General features: G+C 37.3%; 1 protein-coding gene across 1 annotated transcript in view; it reads right to left on the reverse strand.

Moving 5' to 3' along the window:
* The window catches only part of rnf19b (ring finger protein 19B), a 42010-nt gene that overhangs the window by 21377 nt on the left and 543 nt on the right, over window positions 1-20090 (reverse strand). The gene's annotated exons all lie outside the window — the stretch shown is intronic.

Consider the following 20090-nt stretch of genomic DNA (forward strand, 5'->3'; position numbering starts at 1 on the left):
TCAAAAATGAATTTGATTTTAGAAAGAAATGAATAACCCCAAAAACACATTAAAACAATATTGACTTTCACTCTTAAAAATCCCATAAATGTTGGAAAAAAATCTTCATTTAGAAGTATGGGGGACTTAGACTGCCAGAAATCTAATTTGTTTCACTGATATATAAATTTGAGTGTGAAAATAATTCAAAAACGGTAATAAAATGCAGAAAAAATACTGGCCCTCTTAAACATGTACCTATATATTAAAATAAACTTCTAAAAGACATATACACTTGAGGCAAAAAAATATGGAAGACTGAAAGTGACATAAATTAAGATTTTTCTACAGAAATATATATTGACTTCAGAAACATTAAAGCAACCAACAAAGCCTAATAAAACTTAATACTGACTCCTAAATGAACACAGTTTAATTCTGAAATATGGAGGACTGACAATGTCAACAACCTAGCAGTTTGGCTAACATATCACTAAGGCTCAGAACTACAAGGAGTGCATGTTTAATAAGTAAAATTTAGTTTTACAAGTGTATTTATTTATGTTTTTATTGAAATAATTGTAATCTAAACTACATTGTAGTTTATATATATATATATATATTTATTTTAAGCTTACTTTTTAAATTCCTCTGTACCTTTTGGCTTCAATTTGAGAATAAAAACAAACAGTTGTTTATAGGAACATACCCAAATATAGAATTACAGAAGCATGCAATGTACCAACAGAAATGGTGAAATTACAAGTTGAGCTAGCTACAAGTGCTGTCAGCTTATTTTGTCGTCAGAGATTTCTTAGCTACACAACAGGAAATAAGCCCTGTTGTGGTTTATTCTGATAAAACTTTACTTTATCAGACCAGTTAAAAATGTTACTAGAATTACATAACAATCATGAGTCAAGCTAGCTGTGACTAGCTTATCTTGAAGTCAGAATAATGGCCAAATATCAGTGAGTGATGCAGAGTAGCTGACTTTCAGTTCATTGCATAAATAAATTATTTATATCATAACAACAACAAAAATGGCCAGTTATGTTTCTTGGCACCATTTTACTTTGACCTTTCAACCCTAATTAACTGACAGGTGAGCTTATTCTCATAATGTTTTATGAATAAACATTATATTTTGATATTTTTTGTATTTTGGCAGTGTCAGTCCTCCATAGTGAAACACCTAATTACTATCTAACGTATGGAAATACCAAGTCACACTTCTAAAAATGCACAAACCAAATTAAAACAAAAATAAAATTTACAGCCCAACATATAAGAACACACCCTCCCTATATATTCATATATAACTATACCAAACATACATAGACTCATAAAGTTTCACAAAAACTCCCCAAAAAACAAACATAATGCACTAAAAAAGCTCCAAATACACAAAATTCAACTGAACATAAATAACACTTAACACGTTACACACATTACAGACACACAGAACCCCAACACATTGCACACACACACACACACACACACACACACACAGTTGTAAAAGAAGACTCACAAGTGAAAAGTAATAATTACTTTAACACAAAACACACATGCTAATTATGTTCTCACTGCAATTACAGACTGTGCAAGTGCTTCTATTCTGGAACGCAGGCCTGCAGCAGCAGCTCTGGTCAAATGTGTCTTTCTTTGGATCTCCAAATTTAAAGTTAAAAAGAAACTCACTCTGGATGCTTTGCTGCTGGAAATATTTCCGCTAAATTAGTCTTGACAGGGCCTTTTAGCCTGTTTTTGACATCTGTGTAACATCTAATCAAGATTAAAAGGAAATACTGAAATTAAGATGTCAGATCCAGTCAAAGAGGAGATAGAGCAGATGCAGAGTAAAAGAGGAAGCACAGAGGAGTTTAAAGATATTTTCCCAATGTCTACATGTAATTCAGATATGATAAAGTAGGAACATGCGACTAAGGCCTTGTACAAATATAGTATTGTCTTTAAAAAAACAGATTTTTCTGCCACATCATTTAAAAAAATATTTGAAGACATGGGATCAGATTCAGAAAAGTTTTCATCCACATAAACCCACTGAGAGTTGTTGTGAGCATGCCAAACCCATAGGGGGCAGTGCAGCGCTAAACTAACACCTGTCAGCCAATCAGATTGCTTCAAAACAACCACAAATTAAACATGGCGCCGGGAAGTTCATTTTAATACAAGTTAAGTGCTTTTAAATAAAGTATTAGAATATAAATGTAAATAAAACACAACACAATGTTGATTTTTGTTCCAGACTGTAACTCACGGGACCCTAACGCTCCATTTCCCCATGTACGCACGCAAACACAACTAAGGAGTTTTCATAAGTAATGGTTTTTAGTTATATTAAATGGAGTTTTTATGTGGACGAAAGGCCAAAACGCATAGGAAAATATTAATTTTCCCAGATATCTGGAAACCTTATGATATGGGTGCCAAAAAAAAAAAAACCCTGAATAACTCCAAATAAAGCGCAAGAGTAAAGAAGGGATGTAAGGAACTTTTTCTTCATTTACGCTGACTGCAGGGAACTCACTGCTTGAAACTACTCTGCACAAGCATGAATACTAATCATACAAAATCCAGTTCTACACTTTATTATTACGTTTCAAATAATATCTGCTTTAAATTAGCTGTTTTTAATGTTAAAATGAGTTTTAGTTGTTATGAGAATCCTAAAAGAGGTGTACAAGTTTTTGTTGCTACAGAAAATAAAATCCAAAACACAACTGATTGGAAAAGACAAACACACTCACTAAGTCGTGCAGATGTTTTCTGGTTTTCCCTCTGCAAACCAAAAACGAACCAAGCCTCTGTGACTGACTTAACGTCCACAAATCTGATTACAGCCGCTCGTCTGAAGGCCGCTCTCTCTATATATCTCTATCTCTCTCTCACACAAACACAGGCAGAGTAATGCTGACCCAGTAAACGTCAGACCATTCATGTGATTACCATGTCTGCGTCCGAGTGGGGAGCGTGAGGAGGGGGATTCATGGCCGTGACGCACAGAAAAACAGCGATAAGCCGAACCGACCTGGAGCTGCTGACGGGCTGAGCTGAGAGTCTGATCCAGTTTTCAGGTCAGGAAGAAGAAATATCACAAGAGAACCGGAAATATTACAAACATCCGCTTTTAGAGGTAATCAGAAACCGACTTTTTTTCAATCTTCATTTCATATTTCTATTAAGTTTTAGAGCAAATTGATGTAAGACTTTAATCCGTGCCCTCTAGTGGCCACATTATGAACTTCAACAACATTAAACAGGAATGCATGAAACAGATTTGCATCATACGAAGTGTTACTGATCAATAATTATTGATTAATTCATTAATTAATTCATTGTGTAACCAACCTTCCAGGTCTATGATGACACACCAGAATAACCAAGTGGACCAAGTGGATTAAGACGCGTTTCAACATGTCTGAAACATCCATTTCCAGATTTAGAAGCTTTTCTTAGAAAAATGTATCTAAACTACAGGTACAGAATAATTTTAGACCAATAAATAAATAGCTGTAATATTTTGGCATCCCAAAAATATCTTCTTGTAGAAATCCTAGATGTTTACAAACTAAAATGTTCTAAATTCTTAATCACTTTAACTAATATAAAATTATTAATGCAAAACCTAAGATGGATAAATGGATGTATTACAGATGGATGGATGGATGGATGGATGGTGAACAGATGAACAGATGGCTAGATGGATGGATGAACAGATAGATGGATGGATGGATTGATGGATGGATGAACAGATGGATGGATGAACAGATGGATGGATGGATGGATGAACAGATGGATGGATGGATGGATGGATGGATGAATGGATGGATGGATGATGGATGGATGATGGATGGATGATGGATGGATGGATGGATGGATGAATGGATGGATAAACAGATGGATGAACGGATGGATGGATGGATGAATGGATGGATAAACAGATGGATGGATGGATGGATGGATGAACGGATGGATGGATGGATGAATGGATGGATAAACAGATGGATGGATGGATGAACAGATGGATGGATGGATGGATGGATGGATAAACAGATGGATGGATGGATGGATGGATGAATGGATGGATGGATGATGGATGGATGGATGGATGATGGATGGATGGATGGATGGATGAATGGATGGATGGATGGATGGATGAATGGATGGATAAACAGATGGATGGATGGATGGATGGATGAACGGATGGATGGATGGATGAATGGATGGATAAACAGATGGATGGATGGATGGATGAACAGATGGATGGATGGATGGATGGATGGATGAATGGATGGATAAACAGATGGATGGATGGATGGATGGATGGATGGATGGATGGATGGATGAACAGATGGATGGATGGATGGATGGATGGATGGATGGATGAACAGATGGATGGATGGACGGATGAACAGATGGATGGATGGATGAATGGATGGATACATAATGTCTCGCTCCACTATGCTCCCTGTAATGATGAAGTTTCACTCACCTCAGGATGCCAGATCCTTAAAAATTAAAGTGATGCTGAGGGCTTGCCGTACTTTCTTAAATATAGAAAATTAATCAAACGAGCCTCTGATGTGGCACCATAACATACTCCATCCCAGATGTAGAGGAAAAGTAATTTCCACACTATTGATTCCAATAAATGCACTATTCACAACACAAATGCTTCAAAGACCAAAACATGGCAGCACCTTTCAGGAAATTCTTTGTTTCTTGGGCCTTTTTTGCTCTTATCTTCACTCGTTAGAGTTTTACGTGGCCATCTGTTACTAAACATTAACTTGGAGCTCATTTGGTGAGTAAGATGTGTGATTCACAACGCTGGCAGACTTTGATTCCAGGTGACTCATCAACATCGTTCAAATCTTGATTTTTTAATGATGCCCAAGGAAATATCATAAAAGTAGAAAAAAAGTTACTGAACAAAGCAGTTTAATACAGACTGAGACAAAATAAACACATCAAACTGCTGAGATTACACTATTTTCCAATAAATATGTCAGATCTCATCCATTCAGTCCAAATCCTCTTTGCAGTCAGAGTCAATATCAGCCAAAACAAAAGTGACTTTAACACCTGCAGTTGATTTTAAAGCGCGTTAAGAGAACAAGGAAGTAAAATTAGCTAAACTCTTTGTCAGCTTGCTGAGTAATCAGTGATGAAATCGAGATAAGCTTCGGCAGAATTCAAACACGCTGCAGGACAGAAGGAAGGAAGAATGCTGAGTAAAAACATTCGTTATTAGCTTCAGTTTCGAAGGTCAACCTGGCCAGAGGTTTTTTAATGCAGCCTTTGGTGAGCAGCTGACAGAATCTCCTGGTTAAAACACAGAAGTTGCCATGTTTGGTCCAGTTTTAAGGATAAAACTAAGCTGTCTCTGCCAGAGTTTATGATTAATTATGATTATTTATGCACTAAAATTCCTGATAAATGTAGAATTTCACTGGATTACACCGGCAGTGCAGCAAAGTACCAAAACTTTGTCACTGTACTTAAATACGTTTTTCATGTACTTAAAAGTGACAAATTATCCTTCCTTGGAGAAGTTAGGATAGGCTTCACAAAACAAAACAAAATCATTCTTAGATAGTAAGGCATTAGTCTGCCAATTTTGAACTGTTTTAGGGCGTCCTGTCACTTTAAATCTAAATGAGCGTCTGCTGGTCAGCATTTGCCATCCCTTGCAACAGATGTGCAATTACACAACTGCACATCTTTGAAAAGCATTAGTAGAACTTCCTGCGCAACAAGAATGCAGCAAGTGGTTTCTGAATGGTAAGTCAACAACAGTAGCCAGTGTACAGCGGTAAATCCAGCTGACCAAATGTGCTGGAGCTCAGCTTGGGTTGCTAGGTAACAGGCGGTGGGGTTGCTAGTGGGGTTGCTAGGTAACAGGACAATGCCTGCTGATTTGTGATGTTTCAATTGGGAGGTTATTGAATATAAAACATACAATTATGTGGAAGGTTTGGTGTTTTAAGGACTAAAATGGAAATTATTCATATGAACAACATAATTACAAAATAAGAAAGTCAGACAAAATAAACATTTTTCCAAATCAATTAATTTCAAAATAAAACTTGTGAAACTTTAACAGTAATTCCAGGTATGTGTCTGATGAATTTGTGATTACAGCAAGTTTGAAGCTACTGGCAGTGGGTGGAAAATCCAGAAAATTTACTCAAGTAAGAGTAACAATACTTATATAACAAAGTTACTCAGGTAAAAGTATAAAGTACAGCGTAGTAAAAATAATATTTCTATCAAAACGATACTGTGACAGACTGGCGACCTGTCCAGGTGACCCTGCCTCTCGCCCGAAACGTTCGCTGGTGACGCAGCAGCACCTCCTGACCCCACAGGGTCAAAGGTGCCAGAAAATGGATGGATCAAAAAGTTACTCAAGTAAATGTAACTAGTTACTCCCCAACTCTGACAAACAGCAGGCACATTTAATGATGCTATAGGGAATACTTTCAACAACTACTTTGATTTTTAATACTTTATCAGTTTTAAAAGCAAGTTTTTACTTTTAATCGAGTAAAAATGTTAGTGGTACTTTTACTACAGTACATTTTGTCTGTTTCCTTTAGTTTTACTAAAGTAGATTTTTGTCTGTTTCTTTCAGTTTTACTAAAGTAGATTTTGTCTGTTTCCTTTAGTTTTACTAAAGTAGATTTTGTCTGTTTCTTTTAGTTTTACTAAAGTAGATTTTTGTCTGTTTCTTTCAGTTTTACTAAAGTAGATTTTGTCTGTTTCTTTCAGTTTTACTAAAGTAGATTTTGTCTGTTTCTTTCAGTTTTACTAAAGTAGATTTTGTCTGTTTACTTTAGTTTTACTAAAGTAGATTTTTGTCTGTTTCTTTTAGTTTTACTAAGCACAGTGTTGGTCCTTTTGTGTTTCTCAAAGTGCTTTCTCACCAGGCCTGTTTATTCTGATTTAATCTGATTAGTTTCCATTTAAATGTTCAGTTTTTTATCGTATGAAAACCTCCTTTCTGCTGCCTAAGCTCTGCTGTGGCCCTCTGATCCTCCGTCAGAACCATAACCACAACCAGAACCAGGAACGCCCCATGGTGGCGCTGTTATCAGGCGTCAGCTCTGTGATGTGGCTTCACGCTGAACAAACACTTAACCCTGAGAAGCAGCTCATTATCTCTGAAGACAGATCTGAGGACAACAGGCAGGAAGACAAACACACCGGGGACAGCCTGTTTGTTTTCAGAGGCAGAAATTCACTCAAGGCAGAGCGCCGTCTGCCCAGCCCCTCCCCAACCTGTTGTCCCCCTTTGATACGTGTCAGCTAACAGTCTGAGTTCAGAAGCAGCTGATCAACAAACAGTTAAAACATGAATACACTGATATTCTTACTGCATTTTCATTTAAAGTACAAAATCCCATAAACACAGTGCAATAAACATTGAAAAAATATCTGATTTATTCCTATTTCAACAATAAGAACTGACAAAAGTTGACTTTTAACCAGAAGAAAAATCTAAGTTTGCTTATTTAAATCCACTGAATCTGAGCTGAGCTGCCTATGTTAATAATTCCCATATTTTACTGCTAAAATGCCAAATAAAAGCTTTGAAAAGCTCAAATTGTCTTTGTTAAAGTGTTATCAAATATATATATATATATGATTTTAAAATGATTATATTGTTTTAAAACAGCAGAAAAGTTAATTTTCAAAGTCAAATTTCTGATTTTTGTGCAGCATAAGGTGAACATGTGTTTATATATACATATATATATATATACATACATATATATATATATACACACATATATATATATATATACATATATATATATATATATACACACATATATATATATATACACACACACATATATATATATATATATATATATATATATATATATATATATATATATATATATATATGTGTGTGTGTGTTTATTCATTAGGATTCACATTAGTTTTCTCCAAAGTGTTTACTAAACTTCCAGGGGTCCAACTGGTAAAACAGAAAAATATTCATACAACATGAGACCATTTTGACAATAAATACACAAATTATACACACAAACCTCTATTTAATAAAAAAGATTGAATAAAACTAAGATTTCAATGCTCTTTTAAAAGAAACGGTGCTTTTTAAGTCTGATGTATAATTTATTCCTGAGTTGCTCTGCAGACAACACATTTCTGTAACAAGTTTGTTTTAGCACAATATGCTGAACTTTAATTTTTACTGACTAAAATTTCCAATTTAAAGTTTAGAAAATCTATTTTCTTTTTTAGATCATCAAACTCGTCTGAATATCAGAGAAACAACAAGCAGATTGGAGAGGAGGAGAGGAAACAGCCTGGCTCTTATAATGTAACTAATCATTCTTTGTGTTTCACCACTGGACCTGCTGGCCTCACTAATCACCCGTCTAATTCTGCTTCTTATCCTTCTGTTGCCGTGTAAATCAGCAGAGATGGGAAAGGTCAGACGTTCTGCACAGTAAGCACGTCAGAGCGTGAACCTCTGCATGCTGGGCAGATTTTTGTGTGGATCTCATCAGGCGTCTCGTTCAAAGCGTGAGAAACTCCAGGCGGCCCACACCCGGCTCTCAGCAGGCCTTCAAAGATAATTCAAACAAAATGAAACACAAACATGCTTTTGGCTCCGGGTCAGATTCCTCTGCTGCACTGATGAATAACACTTTAAGAAATGAAGCAGGTGAATTCGCCACGGCATTAAAAGATTCTGATATCCATTTGCTGAAATGTTACTTTTAAGTTATGTTAAAACTTAACATAACTTAATAAGTGTAATAAGCCTTATTACACTTATTCAAAGTGTAATTCAAAGTGTAATAAGGCAGACCAAAATATGTGGTAAGATTTTGTGTCTTTGCAGTGTAAATAATGCATCAGCATTGAAAATTGAAATTCAGTACAATATTGGGACATGATATTTCCCAGAAACAGTCATTTTTGACGTGAATGGGCTCTTTGCACCTAAGGCGTTGACGTCACATCTCCAGGAGCTAATGCGGCTCACTTTTTTCCGCTTTGAGTTACCATGACTGGTAGAAAAGACTAAGTCGTATTTCAGATGCAAAAAAACAATACTATTAGCATTGTTGTCTTCCTAATATAATGGGCTTTTAAGTTTTCGTTAATTTCCAAGCGATCCTGAATTAAGAAGATGGCTTGTAAATATCTGTCGCTACCAGCTAATGCCGCACAGCAAAGTTTGCAGCCTTCACTTCACTCCGGATCAGCCTAAAACTACCGGGGACACGGATGGTAAATAAAGGAGCCTCCCTGAGTTATTTCCATGGAATCACTTCTATATTCAGCCTGAAAGAGTTTATGGGAACGAGAGAGCAGACCAGAGCCAGACAGCCGAGCGACTGATCCGCCTGTACATCCTGCTGTAAACACCGTCCTATCTGAGCTCTTCACAAGAAACATGCAAAGGTAATAAAACGAAATAACACGGAGACATGAAGCAACACGGTCATATTTTTCTAAAAGCAGCAACTTTGAACCTGAACAGCTGAACCAGATCTCTGACACCAGAGCTGCGCTACTGTTAAGCTATGAGGCTTGTTGAGCTCCGTCAGGCTTCGGAAGCTAAAAGCCCGAACCGGAACCTCCCCGTTAGTCTGTGACACTAACGACAATAAACACACATAATATACTTGAAAATAAGATAAATACATTGTCCGTTAGAATGTTTAGATACTTAAATAGCACATTTTACAAGAACAATGTCCGAGAATATTGCCTACTAGCATAAGCTAACCTTAATGTTAGCCACAAAGTTTAAGTAAAACTCACCTTCGTGTCAGTGAATGTATAACGAGGCGAACATCTTAAAACCTTTCTCCAGCTGACTTGTTGGGGCTTCGGATCGATGTACAAACTTTGGCCAAGCCCTGAAAGCACCTAATGTAAATGATATTTGTATTGGATCGGAAACAATCGAGCCGCTTTACCCCGAACGCGGAAGCTGAGGTGCAAAGAGCCCATTTTGGACCCGCAGTGATGGTTTGTTTGCGGTACGTTGTGTGTGCGGCGTTAGAAGAAACCTGAGGAGATGATGATCATCGTGCGTTCATCATTTGCCAGATGGAGCTGAACAGCCTCAGAGAACATGATTTGTTATCTCACACTTATCCTCCTACTCCACTGCTGCTCCCAAACACACACACACACACACACACACACACACACACACACACACACACACACACACACACACACACACACACACACACACGCTGCAAACTTTATGTCCTGCAAAGCTGCTGAAATCTCTTCCTCTGCACACGATCTCCCACATTTAATTTACTCCAAAGTAAATCATCTTGTTTTTCTTTCTTGCTTTGTGAAAAAGGACATGAACACTGCAAAAACACAAAATCTTACCAAGTATTTTTGTTCTAGTTTCTAGTGAAAATATCTTAACACACTTAGTAACTTTTAAGAAAGATAAAGATGCTTGTTTTAAGTCAATAAATCTTTAATATTTATGAGAAAGTTCTAGTTCCACTGGCAGATTATTTCTCTTATAACATGTGAAAATATCTTACTAGTAAAATAATCTGCCACTTTTTTGAATCAATACTAAGGAATTATTTAGATAATACAGGCTCCTCTATCTTAGATTTAGTCTTTTTGCAGTGCAGGGTCGACACGCAGGTCAAAATCAGATCTCAGGAGGAAGACGCCCGCTTTAATCAGACGACAAACTCTGAGTTTACTGTAAAGGCTGGAATAGTTGAAGATCTTCCTGTGCAGAGCAAACTGGATGTAAGCTTCAACAAAAAAAGGTAGGGCGGCATGCCGAGGCAGCGTCAGACAGTGACACCAGTGTGTGATCTTCATCATGACATCATGACCCACATCCAGGTTCATGTTGGGTTTTCAGAGACAAACAGGAAACACAGAAAGGAAATCTGAGCTCAGATTCTCCGACAAACTTTCTGGTTTCACACTTTGACTCAAAAGCTTCAGGATCCTCCGGTTTCTGCCACCACAGGACACGACCGACCTACACACTGGAACAGGCAGGACACACACACACACACACACGCACACACACACACACACACACACACACACACACACACACACACACACACACAAAACCCCCCCCCACACACACACACACACACACACACACACACCCACACACACACACACACACACACACACACACACACACACACACACACACACACACACACACACACACACACCAGCACCAGGAAGACAAGGCAAGATGCCAAAAATCATCCTGCCAGTTATGAAACATCTGCTTCCAGTCAAGGTTTGCTCCAGAATCAAAAGAAGTTAACACGGCTTCCATTTAACAAAAATATTCTTCTGAGCAGCAAACTGTTTTAAAACGAAACAAAGAAAACCCTTCAGCTTCTTTGTAAAAGCCAGACGTGAAGCTGAGGCTGGTCAGCTGAGAGCTACAGCTGAGCTGCTGACTGGGCGCTGACTGACCGTCCAGCCGCGACGCGTCTCATCACGTCCATAAAACACCAAAACAGCCGACGCTCACCGCCACTCACCATCAGCAGCTGCGACGATTCCAGGTGGAAACAGCAGCTGCAGGCAGGATTACTTTAATAAAAGAGAAACTGTAACTGAAGAAGGAAAACTAAAACTAAAGTCAAAGATTGGTTGTTAGATGATGTAGTAGCAAAAGTCACCAACAACAAAGCTGACAACTTGTACTGATCAGAAGGAAATGGCTTAAATTTAGGCATAAGTTGATGACTAAGTGTTTTCACACTGAGAGCTTTATAGCTGTTAAAAGTTGTATTTTTTTCTGTCACCTTCTGAAAAAACAGAGCTGGAAAACAGAACTGATTAAAACATAAATGATAGGTTGAGTCTAAACTGCAAGACGATCTGCTGGATGTGAGGCAGCTATTCATTCATTTCGCTAAGGAATACAAAACTGCGGCTAAGCTCACAGCTAAATTTGTAATTTTTAATTTGCTCACCATCAGTTGGAGAACAAGTCAGATGAGTGTAATTAAGCTTGGAGGACAGGCAATGAAATCATTACCCTTTACATGATTACTGTTTATGAGAACCTGTGATAAACTGGCTGTAGTTTATTCTGCATCCTGTTAAAGAGACAAACCCTGAAAAACCTTTAATCATTATTAAGGATTTATTAACTTAAACATGCTGAAGATGAAAATCTTATTTTAAGTGTATTAAAGTATTTGCTGTAGAAATGAGACAAAGTATTTGGTAGGATTTTGTGTTTTTGCAGTGTAGCCAGTGTAATTTCCATCTTGCTCTTTATTTCTGCATGTCTGGTTATTCATTCCCATCATTAATCTGCCTTTCCTCAGAACTTCAGTCATGTTTGCTCCAATTCCCGCAGAAGCTGCCAGCTTTCAGTTTTACTTCCTGCTGCCCTCTGGCTCCAAACATTGATTTTTGTTTTACTTGTGTAGTAAAAACTGACCGTTTCTGCTCAGGAGGCGGGCAGATGGCTGCAGGGTTCAAACTGGAGGAAATCTCCTTCATGTCATTTATCTGTCAGGTTTTCATCTCTGATGCTACAAAATAAAAAAGTCTTCAATTTATAGATCTGGAACAGATTCAGGAATCTTTTGCATGAATTTACAGGAAACACAAGCAAATGTTGCTTTGCATTCCCTTTTTGTTCTTTCACTAAACAAATCAGGATTAGATCTGCCAGCTTTTCCAGGACATCTTATCGCTTGGGATAAGAGCGTGAGCTGACAGGCTGCCGCCCAAACCGACTGATGACATCGTTTTGTTTCTGCTCCAGCAGATCTGCAGCAGGCCGGAGTCCAGCCTGCGGCTCGGCTCAGACTTTCATCCTGTTTGCAGGAATACTGACTGAAACCCGGCTAATCCGAGAAACCCGGCTGCTGGGGCCGTTCGGCTCCGGACCGAACAGGTGGTCCTCCACTCAACAAACAGCTAATAATGTATTATGTGTGTGTTTTGGGGGAGAGCTAATTAGAGTCAATTAGCTAAAAGGCTAGCAGACGCTGCTGTAAACAAACCTCTCTGTTTCCATGGAGCAGCACTGGCCTGAAAAATGGGTTCAGCGTCCGACTGAATGCAAAACAAAGAGTTATTTTAGTAAATTCACTGGATATCATGCACTTTTACCAACATTTTACCAGTTTAAAGCCTAAATAAATACTAGAAAGTGAGAAATCCTGGATTGTAGCTGATCCTGCTCCAGTGGATCTGACAGCAGTGGTCCAAACGTTTATTAGAGCTGCACGAATGTTTTCAAAGAAGCTTTAAATCTTAACAGCTATAACATATTATTTTTCTTTCAGCTCTGCCTCAAAAGAGTAGAAAGAGAAATAAAAACAGGTTCAGTTGTTTATTTCCTCTCAGACTGGGTGGATTATTGTAGAAAGGGTTGTTTCAATAATATTTTAGATGAAGATGAAAACTTATTTCAGGTAAAATTACTTTAAAAAACATGATTTATAGTCATCTTAGAACATATGCTACATACAGTGAAACAAGTATTTTTATATAAATATCTTAGTACACTTGAAATAAGACAAAACTGACTTACAAATAACTTCAGCCGGAAACAGGAGCTTGTTTTAGTTAAATAATTCCTTAATATTGATGAAAACGTGCTAGTTATGCTGGAAGATTATTTCATTTTTAACCAGGCATTTCTCCCATTTTATAAGTGAAATAAAAACTTATAAACTAAAACTAGTTTATAAGTGAAATAATCTGCCAGTGGAACTAGAACTAGGGAATTATTGACCATATCTTGATAAAAAGTGACTTTTAAGTTACTTTTGTCTTATTTCAGGTCTGTGCATCATCCTGTCATAAACCTGACATAACGCCTGTTATGAACATAGAGAAGAGTCTTCATGAATGTTTCACACTGTTGTCATGAAGTGTTATTTGGTAAATAATGTCACTTTAAATGTAAAGTTTTATTAAAACTTGTGTTAAAAGTGCATTAAAGTGTCATTATTTACCAAATGACGCTTCATGACAGCAGTCTGAAACATTCATGAAGACTCCTTCATGTTGATGACAAATGTTATGTCCTGTTTATGAAACTGTCATGACAACCTTATACAAACTCCTTCAAATGAAGTGTTACAGATATTTGTTCTATAAACTACACAACCTTCTTGGTAATAATTCTGTTTTTTGGAGTGCATTTCAGTTTGAGATGCAACATAATTTGAAACTTTTCTGCTGAAAGAGGAAATGATGATTTATTTTGCCCTAGCTGGGGAGTCAACAGATGTCGTTCCTCTGAATCAGAGCATCTCAGCTGAGTCGGACGTCACAGTAAGAGGTTTTCAGCTGATCTGAACCCAATATTTCCTCCTAACCGCCTGGTGACGGGTTTATTGGAACCGTTTGGGTCACGGCGCCAGCAGCAGTTTGCAGAGCTGAAGCAAACTCTGTAAAAACTTGCAAAATTGCTTTGGCAGCGAAACGTGAACTAAAGGTGCTGCCAACTTCACCGAAATAAGTCTGAACATGCTGGTTCTTCAGAAAACACAGTCAGAACCAGCACATTCATCAGATCCAGGTTTGTTGTGCCGAGAGGAATCGGACTGGATCCTGACCGGCTCGCCGGCGGAACCTCCGGCCCGTTATTACGGGACTTTATGGTTTCAGATGCACTTCTTAAAGGCCACTGAAGCAGCCATTACTGCGTTGTCAGGAACCGACGTGATTACTGGTTTAATGAACGACAGATTAAAAAGAAAAATGCTCCTCAGCCTTCTAAGAAATGAGGAAGATGCGCTTAGCCTCAACGGTTCTGGACAAACAGAACACGTTCCAGGCAGATTGGGCGGTGCAGATCCGTCCCAGAACGAGCTTCTAGTTCGTGATAATAATGACTTAGTTAATATTGTTCTTGTGCCTTTCCTGAAGTCAAACCTTCCAGGAAGTCCTTCCCTGGTGCAGAAACCCAAACTGAGCCGCAGACTGCAGGTCATTCACTTTTACTTTCCTAATTCCTCAAGAAGTTCTCCTGGATTTAGATAAAAGTCAAATAAAACAAATAATAAACCCAGAAAGTAAAACTTCACCTGAAACGATTGGTTGGATTAATCATGATTAATCGACTATTGAAATAATCGACAACTAATTTAGTAATTGATTAATCATGAACTGAAGTTTACAGACTCTAAATAATGGCCATTTGCTGAAAGAACAACCCAATTCAGAGTCATAATTAAACAAAACAGTTAAAAAATATAAACATGTTGCTTTTTAGATAAAAATAATCGCCGTTATCCATCAATGTGTTCTACTCAAAACTCCTCTAGTGGTAAATTTATCCTCAGCTGGTTCAAAATCTGTAAAGAAAATCTCATATTAATCAGTAAATCAAACTCAGTAGATAAACTGAACACTGCAGTGATTTTAAGTCCAGCAGAAAACGCTGAACTTTTCATAAGTTAGAAGGATTTTTAGCTGCAGATGCATCAGAATGATTTCACTAAAGGAATGTTTTCACTGCAGTTTAGGCAATAAAATGATTATTTCCTTATTAAAAAGGAATTATTTGCTGAGTTGCATCTTTCAATGTATTTCTAATATTTTATGAAAAAGTTTAAATGGTTGAATGAAAAATCAGCAGAATGTGACTTTTTTTTTTTTTTTACCTAATCAGAAAAATCGATTACTAAAATGTATTTTAATTATGGAGGAGTCTCCAGATGTTCTCCCATTGAGTCAAGGAAGAAAATGTTGCTACAAATCAAAAATCTGAAAAGTGTGGAGTGCATTCAAGCCGCCGCTTTGTAACATGAAGTTCCAGCTGCAGGTCTGCTGGGTTTTAACCAGTTTGAACATCCAGAAACTAAAATGTTCACCTGTTCTTCCCGCCAGGCGACTGCAGACAGGATGGACAACATCTGTCAACTTAAATTAGTTTGTTCTTGTTTTAAAGAAACTTTTCAAACTCCAAACAGAGCGAGGGAGGATCCCGATGAATCAGAACCCTGAATCGTTTCTCGCTTTCTTTTTAAAAGTCATGTGGTTGATTTTTATCTCCTAACAACAAAATAATGAAACTCTTTCGTTTTCATTTTGATATTTTATTTGTGGAAAAAAAATCAAAAAGTGGAACAGATTTGAAAACGGTAATTGTGAACAGATATGTTGTGGTAAACAGAGTAGAAGAAGAAGCACACTGTGTCCTGTGCCGCTGTTACATCACTGATTATAGCTCAGCATAAACTGAACGAGTGATATCAGTGCTAATGGAAGGAAAATTCAGTGGAAATGACCGCCCCCACATTCAAACACACAAACACAGCCTTTTCCCTGGAAGCAGCACCATCTGCAGGGAGTGTGTGTGTGTGCGTGTGTGTGTGTGTGTGTGTGCGTGTGTGTGTGCGTGTGTGTGTGTGTGTGCAGGGGTGTGTGTGCGTGTGTGCGTGTGTGTGCGTGTGTGCGTGTGTGTGCGTGTGTGTGTGCTAAAAAGCTCCAAGCATTCAATAAAACATGGATCGTGTTTTATTTTAGGCTTCTGTTACATCCTGAACAGCAGCCAGTGGACATCTGAGACGGATCAGATGTTTTCAACGCCTGGATGTAGCTGAAGAACTTTCCCCGCCTTTTTTCACTGGAACCGGACCAGAACGTTGGCCCGTTTCCACGTCACCTCCATAAATACTCTGATTAAATCAAACATATCAACTGGACATGATGATGCAGACGCTACATCCCCAAGAAAGATTTTTAGAAACTTTTAATATCCTTAGTTGGATTTAAAAAAAGTCACATTTTGACGATTTTTCTATGAGGCTTATTTAGTAAAACATCAAAAAGACATAAAAATGGAAATAAATAATTTAATTCCTCTTTTCAGTAGCAAAATAAACATTGTACTGCCTCAGAACAATGACAGCATTCCTTTAGAGAAGCAGTAACTCAGCTGCAGTTAAAAATATTTCTAACATCAACATGTGAAAAGCTCGTTCAGTAACATCAGTGCAGAGCAGAGATGATGCTCATGGTTCTGATTAAGTGATTCATATTTGGACAGGAAAAGCTGTTTGATAGATGCAGAATTTGAAAACTTCAGTTCTGGGAAAAACAGATTTACAAACAAAGAGGGATTTTTTAGATCTGAAATGCAAAATGCAGATATTTTCTGTGCCGTTTTAAGCAGAATTACTTCAGCTGACATATTAATCGACTACTAAATTAGTTTCAATAATCGATTAATCACGATTAATCTGATTTTCTACCAGGATGTCCATAAAGTAAAGCGATGTATTAATAAAGTGATATTATGACAGACAGGCCAGTAGTTTTACATTAACATGATTGACCACCTTCAGGTCAAAGGTTACAATTTTATCTATGTAATTTTTCCACTTTTAGCAGTTTTCCACAGTAACTGCTACAGTTTGATTAGCCTCTTTCAACTTTTAGCTTTACAAAGATTGTATATTTTTTTAGCTAATTAAATCCAAAATCAAATTGTCACTTTGGTGAATGAAACAATAAAACAGTAAATAATAAATAATACTTTTTTGGTTGTTTTCACACCCTTGTTAGCATGTTAGCTAAGACCTATGGGGAAATAATAATGTGTTAGTTTGGGTAATGTGCTAAAAACCACAGCAAGTCAACCGTATTTGATCTACATAATGAAGTTTGTTTTGATTTTGTTGATTACACTTTGTTTGTGATCTTCACCACATTAATAGTGAAGAAAACCACTGTGAATCTTTTTCTTTTGTGTTTAGATCCAGCAGTGCTACTGCCACCTACAGGCCAGCATAGGAAGCTCAGAACGTTTTTTAAATTCTCTAATTTCTGCTTCCAATCTGGACAGATAATATTCCTAAAATTATAGAAAAACCTGGACCTGTTTGCCAGGGAACGTAACACTGAGATATATCTGCTCATCAACAAATTAGTGAAATAATTGGCTGATTTCATCTCTACTTGACATTTCTATATGTTTTTATTAGACTCAGACAGGTTAAGTAATCAGTTCCAGTAATGAATAAAAAGGTTGCTTAAAAGAAATGACTCATGATTAAATGTTAAAGTGTCACTAACAGGACAACAGGCAGAGATCTGCTTCTTTCATCCCTAAATGTGGTAAGAAGTGAAACAGTTCCTGCAGTGGGAGGCAGATGGGAGCCCAAATGGAGAGTTTGACTCCTCTCGGTTTCCCATTAATGCCTCTCTCCCACACAAACACAGAGAGGACGTACGTGGAGAGTCCGGAGCGGTGCGGAGGGAATCGGGCCGGCTAGCTTCTATAATTAGAGGAGCGTTCAGGAGCCACACTGCTGAGCTGCTGAAAGTTTAATGCCTGCCTGCGGGCGATTCGGTGGCTGAGAGCAAACCTCTCCACACACAGGCAGAAGCAGGAGCAGCACCAGCACATGCATGCAGTTACAGGACTAATCAGGTTAATTGTCTTTATTTAAATAATCAATTAATCGTCAACTGGAGAATACAGACTCAAAAAAGGTAATTTGTTGAAAGAGCAACACAAAAATGTATAAAACATATAAACATTTTGCATTTAGGATAAAAAATAAAAACTTTCTTTGTCAGTATATTTTACTCACAGCTGTTCATGGGGCATAGATTTGGCTTCACCTGGTTCAAGTTCTGTAAAAGTCTCCTATTAAGCATCTTTTGCGATCCAGTTATTGATAAGGAAAGTAGCGAACTGATCAGTTCTACGTTGTATTGATATGAAGTCGAGCAGAAAGGCCTGAGCTTTTCACACGCTGATGTTAGAAGGATTTCTTAGCTGCCGATGCATCATTTGCTACAGATAATGAAGCCTACACTAAAGCAATGCTGCTATTGTTTGTAAGGCAGTAATGTTTGAATTATTTGCTTATTTGCATCTCTTGGTGTATTTCTAATATTGTATTAACAGCCAAAGAGGCATAATTGGAGGAGAGTTCAGGTTGCCAAATAAATTCAGTCCAGATGTGATTCAATAAACCAGTAGTTTGTATGTAGTTTATATTAGTTACATTTTAACAGATCTGCTTGTTTTTTTATGAGTAATAAATGATACTGATCAAACTGAAGAAAAAAAACTTCAGGAAATCATCTTTCATGGTCTCATCTTTTACATCAACAAACCCAGACAGGTTGGGTCTGAAGACTTTACAGCCAGTGAACCACAGCTGACTCTTGATTTCAGCTGCTCCACCTAAAGCAGACACCACAGAGGAGATGCGTCATCATGATAACAAGCCGCTCATCATCAGATGATATCTGGAAACCAAACCAGTTCCCACCGCAGCTGAAAGCATGAAGCTTTTCCTCCAGTCTGCAGGAAACATGCCAACCAAATTTTGAGATTAATCTCAGAAATTATCTAGAAAAACTTAGAAATTACAGATAGTCAGATGATGTTTGATAGAAACATTCTAAATAATAATAATTAAAAAAAAATTATAGTAAAAGAAAATTTAGTTTCAAAAGTAAAAAATTTCCTAGAAAAAATGGAGAAAGTTTGAGGTTATTCTAAGAAATTTTCTGGAAAAAACATGAAAATTTTTGAGTGTCGAAAGTCATGGACATTTGGAGATTAATATCAAAAATTTTCTTAGAAAACAGGGACATTTTTTGAGTTTCAAAAGTCAAAAATTTGCTACAAAGTAAAAGAAATTTTGAGGATTAAATTTTAGAAATTTTATTTTAAAAAAAAAACAAGAAAAATTCTGAGCTCAAAAGTCAAAAATTTGCTAGAAATAACAGGAAAAATTTGAGATTATTCTCAAAAATCTTGAGGTCTTAATTTTGAAGAAAAACAAGAAAATTGATGAGATTAGACATTTTATGGGGAAAAAAAACTTTAAGATTCTTTTTTTACTTTTCAAGCTCAGAAATGTCCAAGTTCTTTTTTAGAAAATTTCCGATGCTAATCTCTAAATTTCTGAGTTTTTGGCGGATATTTTTTTCTACCGACGATGGCCGCCGTAGCTCCTGACCGGCGGCGGTGAATGAGGATTTTAACTCATCCTGGATGAATTAACGTGTAAATGTTGTAGTCAGACACCAGCTGCTTTGTTGCTGAGCCAACATGGACACGTTCC

This window comes from Poecilia mexicana, unplaced genomic scaffold (assembly GCF_051168715.1).
Source record: "Poecilia mexicana isolate PSO_F unplaced genomic scaffold, ASM5116871v1 scaffold_11, whole genome shotgun sequence".
In the NCBI taxonomy this organism is placed as follows: Eukaryota; Metazoa; Chordata; class Actinopteri; order Cyprinodontiformes; family Poeciliidae; genus Poecilia; species Poecilia mexicana.